The sequence below is a fragment of the Pelodiscus sinensis genome, chromosome 28 (genome assembly GCF_049634645.1).
Source record: "Pelodiscus sinensis isolate JC-2024 chromosome 28, ASM4963464v1, whole genome shotgun sequence".
Classification (NCBI taxonomy): Eukaryota; Metazoa; Chordata; order Testudines; family Trionychidae; genus Pelodiscus; species Pelodiscus sinensis.
This window is the reverse complement of record NC_134738.1, coordinates 341553-352213: the sequence shown is the minus strand read 5'-3', so window position 1 is coordinate 352213 and position 10661 is coordinate 341553.

Here is a 10661-nt window from a genome sequence, read left to right as displayed (position 1 = left end):
GCAGTTAACAAATCTAAGGTCAAATGAAAGACTTCTGAAACATGGGCTGAATCTTAGAAGATTTCTTCAGTCATACGGATGGATTTTGGGTTTTGATGAAATTCAGTCCAAAATGGTAAAATGGTGTTTTGATTTGAACATGACAGTTGTATTATAAGATTCAATGTGAATGGCAGCCTAATGAAATGTATAACCTTTTACTATTCTTTTTTGATGTTGGAATAAAAAGGAGATTTATTGTTCTTCTCTGAATTCTCTTTTAGAGGTTAGTAGCAAAACAGGTTTTTAATTCTTTAAAACTGTGAAATATTTTCTAAATCTCTATATCTTTTTCATTTTATAGGTTTTGAAAAGGAATGACTGATGTGTTGAAAAACTCTGAGTTTCAAAAACTTTTCATTTTTTCTCCTACCAGTCCATTTCCTTTTATTCTATTTGTCATTTTAACAAAAAGGAAAAGAGGGAAAATTATTTTTTTCATTTTTAAGTTTAATAAAAAGACCATTTCTGAATGGTAAAAATGCTGTAGATTTGCTCAAAACTTATCTGTGTGAAAACGTTGATTGAACAAAATTGAAATATTACAAAGGTATGTGTTGATGATGACAAAATGTCATGGGCGAAAGGAAAAATCAAGACATTTTCATTTCTGCTTATGCTAGTTTGCTATATATTTGAGAGAGTTTCTCTGTTTGTCTGTTTGATCAAGAACTCTTCCTAAATAAGAAAACAACAAATAGTCTTGCAGCACCTTAGGGTATGTCTACACCACAGTGCTATTTCGAATTAACTTATTTCGAATTAGTTACTTCAAAATAACGCAGCTATAGACAAAAACTAATTTGAAATAGCATTTTTCTAATTTGAAATAGCGCATCCACATTGAGTGGACCCTGAATCGAAGGTAAGGCTGGCTGGAACCAGTGCCGGCAGGGCATCAGGGTCGGACTTAGTGTATGGGGCTGCTGCCTCAGGCTATACAAGGTCTGTGCTTAAAGGGACCCGACCCCCCATCTCAGACAGACAGTTCTCAGGTTTCTCTGCTTGCTGGTCTACCTCGCTGAGGGACAGCAAAGCATTTGTGTCTCGAAGTGCTCTGCTTGCCCTCACTCAGGACACCACGGCATTCTGCAACATGGAACCAGACCTGCCCCTGGGGACTCTGCTGCGTCTCGTGGACACGTTGCCAGCAGCCTGGACGCACTGTCTGCAAGCTGCTATCCGGGAGGACCATCGAAGGGCTGTCAGGATCCAGGGGGCCCTGCGGGAGAGCTTCCACCCTGAGGAGCGCTAACAGTCTCCCTGGTCTACCCCACTGGGGACTTGTGCCCCATTCCTCCCTCTCGTCCTTCCACTTACCCTTCCCTAACCCCCCTTTCTGATGTCAAATATAATGCACTTTTGTCTCAAAAATACAAACTCTGTTTATTTAACAAAACTGGGGGGGGGGGGATGAAACTCTGGGGAGGTTGGGAAGTGTGGCGGGAGAGGGGAGGAGAAAGGATGGGATGGGTATGGGGAGGGGGAAAACTTGGAGGAGGAAGCTGGAAGGGGGAAGCAAGGGGAAGAAGGGGGAGGGGAAGCTCAGCACTCAGGGGTAGGGGTCTTGCTGGGCCAACTGCCTCCCAGCACCGCAGGGGAGGGGCCCTCAGCATCCCCAGGGGGGTGGAGAGGAGGGTGCGGAGGTTGAGATGGGGGGTGTGGAGATTGAGGAGGAGGGTGTGGAGGTTGAAGAGGAAGAGGCGGGGGGGCAGGAGTGGGAGGAGGAACAGTAGCTGGGGGGGGGGGGGGCAGCACGCTCTGCACCAGGGCCTGCAGATGGTGACAGATGGCACAACCCTGGGCAAGCAGCTCCCACGGGAACTCCCATTCTTCCTGCGCCCGCTGCTCCAAGATCCGGGTCTAGGAGATTGTGGGGGAGGGAAGAGAAGAAGGGAAAAGGGGGGAAAGAAATACAGTGTCCATGCTACATAAAGCTGATAGAGAAGGTGCAAATTGTTCTTAAGCACCCATTGTTTGGTTTTTGTATGTAATTAGGATGTGGAATGTAGTGGGCCATCCAGCCAATGTTTTTATTCATACCTTTGTGAAAGGAATTAAACGTGTAAATGAAGTTAAATTCTAAGGCTTCCCTGTTGAGTTGGCTTGTGGAATTGGCCTGTAGCAATATGGTGACTTTGATATCCATTAGTGCGTGCCTGGGCAAGTTAAAATGTTCCCCAACTGGTTTCTGTGTATTGCCTTTTTGGATATCTGATTTGTGTCCATTAATTTTTTCACACAGAGACTGTCTAGAATTAATTTTAATAGATTTTAAAGAAATCTGAAATAAAAATTAACTTCATCAAAATAACACTGTATTTTTGAAAATATAATTTATATAGAGCAGGTAGAGTTTCTTTTTATTTACCAAATAAAACAGCTTAATTGAGTTAAGTATCCAAGCAATGCAGGATAAATCTACTAGTTATAACATCTGAAATGTTAACGTGGAAATTGGAAATTATCAAATGGAACACTTCTGTTCACAGGGATTTCCATGGTTTCCATGCTCATACCAATGCAGAACAAAAACAAAACCTTGAAACTGTAAACTTTCCTGTGGGCTGGAAATTGTGACTGATGAAGAATGGTGAAAGGAGAGTGGATTGGGGATTGAGTGATGGGGGAGGCATTTCTTCCCTTCTCAGTTTATTCTCTTCTTCATCATTAGCCCTGGGCACTTTCCCTTCTGGAAAGATTGATGTTGTGGGGAGGACAAGGAGCTGAGGGGTTAAGGTGGTGGTAAGATGGAGTAGCCAACTAGAAGGCACTAGCCCTTTAAATTGCCTTGATGCTGGAAAGGGGGAGAGGAGAGAAATAAAGCACTTACCAATAATGGTGAGAGTGTTTGTGATACGCTAAGGTTACAGAAGACCACTTGGGGGGGCTTCCCAGAGTGCTGACAAGGGCACTGCCACTCACCTTCCTGATCTCTGGGCCTTCTCACCACCCAGTCCTGCTGGGCCAGATCGCCTGTCTCCCCCAGCCAAGGCCCCAAACTGAGATGGCCCCCTGAGAAGCAGTGTAGACACTGAATCTCTTCAGGTCCAAGAAGAATGCAGTTTAGGGTGCAGCTTCCTGGGATATCACTCTCCAAATGGAACCCCAAAGGAATTATTTAGGTGAGCCCCCTTTGACAATGAAAGGGGGAATGTACACACAGATTGCTCCCCCCAGGTAATAATTATTTATGCTGGGTTTCATAGGAAATAAAAGCAATTGTAGTAAGTACAAGCAGTAGGATTTAAGTGGTAATAGGTGAGAACAGGCAGAGCAAAGTAGATCACAAACTCAAAATAACAGAAAAGGCTTAGCTAATTCTACACTAAAACTTCAGTACGAACTTACTACAAACTCACCCTAAAAATGTTTCTTTCCCGGCCAAGCCTTCCAAACCAGGGCAGACTCCTTTTCCCTGGGGTCTCTGGTTCCCTCCCTTGGGTGTGCCACACCAATCAGCCAAAAGATCCCAGGCCCCGATTTCCCCATTGTTTTTAAAGATTCCCTTATTGCATGGGGGGTCACCTGACCCATCCCTACCAACCACTGCTAAACCTTAAAGACAAAAGGCTATTTGCATATGATTGCCCATACACGGATGTCTCCCAGCAGTGGAACCACCCTTGATGACTTTCATTCACACATTTAAAACTCATAGGCTACGTCTAGACTGGCAGGATTTTCCACAAATGCTTTTAATGGAAACGTTTTTCTGTTAAAATCATTTGCGGAAAAGAGCGTCTAGATTGGCACGGACGCTTTTATGTCAAAGCACTTTTTGCGGAAAAGCGTCCGTGCCAATCTAGACGCGGTTTTGCGCAAGAAAGCCCCGATCGCCATTTTCACCATCGGGGCTTTTTTGCACAAAACAATACCGCGTTGTCTACACTGGCCCTCTTGCGCAAAAGCATTTGTGCAAGAGGGCTTTTGCCCGAACGGGAGCAGTATAGCCTTTCCGCAAGAACACTGACATCAGTGTTCTTGCGCAAATTCAAGTGGCCAGTGTAGACAGCTGGCAAGTTTTTCCAGAAAAGCAGGTGTTTTTGCGGAAAAACTTGCCAGTCTAGACGCAGCCATAAAGTATTCCTTCCTCCATATGTCTAATTTTACACACAAGAATGATACATGCACCAAAATAAGATACACAGATCCAGTGGATTAAGACATGGACTGATGAAGTAATTTGCTCAAAGCACCTTGAGTACATTTATGTCCATAAGTCCATTTCATAAAACATGCGAGGGGGGGGGAAGGAGCCACCACAGTGTTTCTGATGATTTCTGGACAAGCTGATAGTCTTAACAATGCCCTGGAACCTCGCTAGTGGAAATGGATCGGAAGATGTATATGGAAGGCCTTCTACCCTGCTTCCCCCCTCACCAGTGACAAAAAGGGGAGCTGCATCCAGAGGAGCCTGGAAGTCCCCTGGCTTCAGTTCTTGCCACCCGTTGATACTGCCCGCTTGTCTTCAACTTCTGCTGTCTTTTATAAACAGTCTTGCATGACAGGTTGTGTTGGACTTTTATTCCCTTAAGAGGTGTAGCGAGGGTGTTATATGGTCGGGGGCAAAGGAAAACTTTGTGCTCCTCCCCCCCCCCCCCGCCACTGCCCTGTGGCACGGCCCCAAACCTGGTGCACAGTTGAGGGGAACTTATACCGCATCTTCCCCCAACCCCTACAGTTTGGGGCCGGGCTCCCGCAGGCACTAACCCGCCGGTGGAGATCGAGGAGAGTTGGGCTTGGAGCAGAGAGGCAGGGAGGAGGCTCCAGCTGCTGGTGGCAGGCGTAGTAGGAGCACGTGAGCTGAGGGATGACGGGGAGGGGGAGCAGAATGGGATTTACTTGGCGCCTCCCTAGCGTGATGCCCAGGGGCAACTGACCCCTCCGGCCCCCTTGCTACACCACTGCCCCCCTCCTGCAGATCTATCATCTTATGCATGTGCAACTTCAAGCATGGGCGGCAGGTTTGTACAATTTTTGGTGGTGCCCCATTAGCCACACCCCCTAGCCCCATCAGTCACGCCCCCTTCCTCCCCGCCCCCCATTAGCCATGCCTCTCGAGGTAACACGTTCAGGGCAAGATGGACACGTCACCAGACGTAAAAGGTGTCATGTCACCCTTCTCGAAGGACTTTACCCACCATCCTCCTACCAACAGGGATTAGTTTGGCCCCCACCAAACTTCTCTCATGCAACTATCCTGCAATTGCATTAACCCAACGTGTGTGACATTAATTTGGGGGCAGAGAGGCTGGGGGAAGTGTTCCCTCTAAGGCTATGTCTACACTCACGGCTTCTTGTGCAAGTACAGTCGTACTTGCGCAAGAACCCACAGAGCGTCCACGCTGCCCGCCTGCTCTTGCACAAGGAAATTTACAGTACGGTGTGGTAAGAGAGGGCGTCTTGCACAAGAGCTACGCTCTTTTCTAACAGGTGTAAGCTCTCTTGCGCAAGAGAGCAGTGTGGACGCTCAGCAGGGATTTCTTGCACAAGAAACCCCTCTGGCTAAAATGGCCATCGGAGCTTTCTTGCGCAAGAGAGTGTCCGCACTGCCAAGGATGCTCTTGCGCAAAAGCACAGCTTGCACATGGCAATGTGGACGTGTTCTTGCACAAGGAGCATTATTTTATGGTGTGTTCATTTTACCATGGGTGCGGCTACTATGATAAAGAAGCAAATATTTTGGTTTACAAGCCAAATAATTTTACAGCAATTTTGACGCAAACACCTTAGTGCAGTTGGCAATGCCCATTATTTCTTTCCATACCGTGACTGTGGGACAGCTAATTCAGGCCACGCAAGCTAGGATTCACCAGGCAAAGGCAGATGAGAGACTCCCCTGGGGATACCTTTGTCCAGTGGAAGGGCAAACTACTGCCCCCTTATCCAAAGCCACAGAAACCTGACAGAATCTGGGCAATTCTACTGCCTGATGTCAGCATTTGTTTTAGGCAATGAGGAATGATAAGGTGTGAACCGTGTTCCATTAATTCACTCTGCCTACGTGGGACTGAAGGCTGGACTCCACCCTTAGAGCTAGGCATGTGTGCACAGCTCTCTCACGTTGGAGAATTTTACTTGAAATTACAAAATGTGAGTTTTCCAAAACTTTACTGCTTCTAGAAAACATTTTGCAACCATAAGGGAGATTCCTACACTGCCATCTGTGGAGAACTGGATGGTCATATGAAGCCTGACTCACCTCCTACTTTCCAGCTACTAACCTGTATTAAGCAAAGTGAAAAAGACATTAATTATTGGGCTAACATTACTCTTTTAAGGTAAGAAATTACTATTGTTGACACAAGGATATTGTGAAAGGGAGAAGACAATCTCTGCATTGCCACGTGGACCATGCAATGAAAAAGCTTGAGAAGCCCAGCGGGGTGATACATAACCAGGGCCCTCACAAATGCATGCTCCATTTTGACCAGTTTCACAACCAGAGGAATAGTGATAGAAATGTAGCCGTGTTAGTCTGGGGTAGCTGAAGCAAAATGCAGGACAATGTAGCACTTTAAAGACTAACAAGATGGTTTATTAGATGATGAGCTTTCGTGGGCCAGACCCACTTCCTCAGATCAAATAGTGGAAGAAAGTAGTCACAGCCAGAGGAGGGCTTTAAAACTGGCCACTTTCATGTTTTCAGATGTTCACATCTGAAGTTTCATGCTGTGTTAAGTGTAGGGATCCCAGCACAAAAGGGAACCACAAAGCAGAGGTGGGGGAGTCGAAGGATTGCCACCCTCATTGTTACCAGACTTGCCCAATACTCTGGGGTATGCTCATTTATCAGGGTTACCCTTATGGGACTGGGGGGAGGTTGACAGTTCTATCAGGGTGCTGTTGGTGCTTACTTGTGCTCTCATATGGAGCTGAATTCTCCCTGCTGCCAATTCCCCCTCCCACTGGAGCTCTCCTGCAGGAACTAGGTTCCTCAGGATGGGGTTCTTCCCACCTTGGCAACACACACAGACACTCACCCCACTAACAGAGCACGCCTGAGAGGACTGGGTACTCAGCACTCACAAGCTGACCCCCTCATATGTCCCTGGACTCAGCTGGCTGGTTTCACAGCAATGCCACACTGCACCCTCATGTGCCTTTGGACTCCATGGGCTGGATTAAACAGCACTTTAAGCTGCCATCCTCATAAGCCCCCAGGTTCAGCACCCCCCATCCCCACTGTCACCCCACAGTCATTCACTGGTAAACCACACGATGAGCAAACCCCACAGGATTTTGGGCACTACAGGGATCTTTTGCTTGGGTACAAGAAGCGTTGTTGCAGAGCCAATAGGGAAGCCAAAACAACACCCCTTAAGGAAGAGTGAGCAAAAGAGAAAGAAAGAGAGAGAAGCAACCAGCTTAACAATGAAAGTGATTTATTTCTGAGTAGTGAATAGATATCAAACAGTTACAATATTAAATCTAACAATTACCATATTAAATAACCATATAACTGTTTACATAGGGCAGGGTCAGGAGGCTATGCTTACAGAGATAGTTGATTAGAGAGAGAGAGAGAGAGAGAGAGAGAGACCTCACCACTCCACGGAGCTTGCACTGATCGGGGTTCCCAGATGATGATGGTAGCCGGGGGTCCAGAGGGCAGGAGAGAAGCAGAACAGAGCCCCCAGCACGATCAGACAGGAGATGAAGAAGTCTCAATGGAACTGATGCAGTTTAAGTCCAGGTATCAGAACAGTTTTCTTGGGGCAAGGAGAGGAGTTTTATAGGGATAGTTCAAAGAGAAAGAGGAGAGACAATAGAAACTGATCACCCCTGGCTATGGGGGATGTTCCTTGAACGAGCTCACAATGCAACTAGGCAGTTTCAGTATTTTAGGTGTCAATAGGATCGTTACTAGAATTGGTCTGATAATGACTAATTTGGGTGTGAGCAGGCCCAGGTTCATTAGCGTCTGGAGCAGGGATTTCCCATCAGGCAGTGCTTCTCTGCTTTCGGTGTCCCATAGTTCACTGGGGTTCCTGCCTTGGAAGAGCTGCTCTCCATTCTGTATGCTAATGAGATGTCCCTCTGTTCCATCTTTAATGCAGATGAGGCTGGGGTGTTTCCTTAATTCTATCCCCCTTGTCTGAAGCAGTTTAGGTGGGTCTTGCCCAGCCTTTCATTGCTTTGTCTTTTGATTCTAGCCGAGGCCTGAGGGGGAGGGGGAGGGGGAGGGGAGGGGAAGGGAAAGGGGGGGATGGTTTTCCATTAATATCACTCCCTGGCTCCCAAAAGCACAGGGCTGGTAGGTAACATAATAGCTGGACTCTGAAAGCAGCACAGCTGTGCCAGGGGAGATTCCTAGAGACGGAGGTGGGTCAGATCTTCCCTGTGCTGCTGGAAGCCTCCAGAGCTGGCAACAGCTGTGGTACTTCCTGAGGTCAAAGTGGGTAACCAGATGCGGGGGGGGTCTGATCACCCTCTAAGACCAGCTGTGACGGGGGGACTCACCCCCGCACTCTCGGCCCCCGGAGCCGAGGCCCCACACCCCGCGCGGACGAGCAGCTGGCGCCGGAAGTCTGGCGCAGCGCGGCGGCAGAGGGGCCGGGGGAAACCGGCGTTGGGGGAAACCGACAGTTCTCAGGGGTGCCCCGCTTGCAAAGCAGTCCTGGCTTGGATTGCCCGGACTACCCACACTGGGCACATCACACCACTCGGCCATCAGCCCGGCTGCACTTGCCGCAGGCTGCCATCTGGGGAGAAGACGCAATTGGGGGGCTGCAGGAGAGCTTCCACCCCCAGAAGCCCACAGAGCCAGCCTAGTCCTCCCCATCGGGGGCTCGTGCCCCATTCCTCCCTCACCTCCTTCCACTTACCCTTCCCTAGCCCCTTTTCTTGATGTACAAAATAAAGGACAATTGTGTTCAAAAATAGAATCTGTCTTTATTGAACAAAACTGGGGGAGACTGGGAAAAGGAGGTGGGAGAGGGGAAGAGAGAGGCTGGGAGAGGGGAGGGCAACTAAAATGATCAGGGGTTGGGAACTGGTCCCATATGAAGAGAGGCTAAAGAGACTGGGACTTTTCAGCTTGGAAAAGAGGAGATGGAGCGGGGACAGGATAGAGGTCTCTAAAAGCAGGGGTTGGATGGAGAGGGTGCATACAGAAAAGTTCTTCATTAGTTCCCATAAAGAAGGACTAGAGGACACCAAAGGAAAGGTATGGGTAGCAGGCTTCAAACTAGTAACAGAAAGTTGTTCTTCACAAAGCAAAGAGTCAACCTGTGGAACTCCTTGCTGCAAGAGGCTGTGAAGGCTAGTACTAGAACAGAGTTTAAAGGGAAGTGAGATCAAGTCATGGAGGTTGGGTCCATGGAGTGGTATTAGCCAGGGGATAGGAGTGGTGTCCCTGCCCAAAGTTTGTGGAAGGCTGGAGAGGGATAGCACGAGACAAATGGCTTGGTCACTGTCTTCGGTCCATCCCCTCCAGGGTCCCTAGGGTTGGCCGCTGTCGGCAGACAGGCTACTGGGCTAGATGGACCTTTGGTCTGACCCAGGACGGCCATTGTAAGCTCAGGGCTCGGGGTCGGGGGTCTCAGTGGACCCCCTTGATTTTCATGCACACCTGCTCCTGGGTGGCCAGGCTGGCAGGTCTCCTGCCCTAGACGGCCACTTTCCTGTGCCTAGTGCGGAGATCGTGGACGAGGTCCACGATGTCCGCACTAGCCCAGGCGGGTGCCCGCCTCTTGCGGTCCCAGGCAAGCTCCCGGGAGCCGCCAGCCTGGTCCTGGGAAGAGGGGGAGGGCTGGGGGGCATCGGGTGGCTGGCTCGAGCTGTGCCAGGTGCAGGGTCTGCTGGCTGGGTGCTGGCAGGCTTGCACCTGGCATGGGCACCGTAGCCAGCCCGTGCCCCTTTAAGGGGTCCGGGGCCGGGAGGGGGGCAATAGAGTTTCCCTGGTGTTGGCCAGAGTGGCCACCAGGGAAACCTGGGAAGCCTTAGCCTCCACTAGTTCGAATTAAGGGGCTACACAGCCCTTAGTTCGAACTAGCTAGTTCGAACTAGGCTTAATCCTCGTAAAATGAGGTTTTCCTAGTTTGAACTAAGCGCTCCGCTAGTTCGAATTAAGTTCGAACTAGCGGAGCGCTAGTGTAGCGCCTATGAAAGTTAGTTCGAACTAACTCTGTAGTGTAGACGTACCCTCTGTGACTCTTGATGGGGTCGTTTGTAAGCAGAGTCTAGAGGCAAGTTATTTAAAGTCCTCTACCTTCTGCCAGAGTGGGAAACAGCCCAGGCACCCTCCCATGACTATCAGGAAGGAAGAGGAAAGCCCCCAGCTTGAGTTGGACAGTCCTCTGTCCCCTGCCCTCCCCAGTCAGGAGGGAGAGGAATACTGGTGAGATGTGTGCTTTCCCTCTCGCTCTCCGATTGGAAGGGGAACAGCAAGCAGCATCCTCGTACCAATCTCAGGGAGGGAGGGAGGGATCAGCACCTCCTACTCTCCCTAAAGGGTGTTTGGTGTTGGAGCAATCCCAGACTGGTGGCGGAAGTGCGCCTCCAGCCAGCCCACCTCTTTCACCTGCCTGGCTGCCTGCTGCTTAATGCCACAGTCAGCAGGAGAGTCCCGAGAACCTCCTCCTGCAGCGAAGCACCCCAGTCAGCCGGCTCCTTCT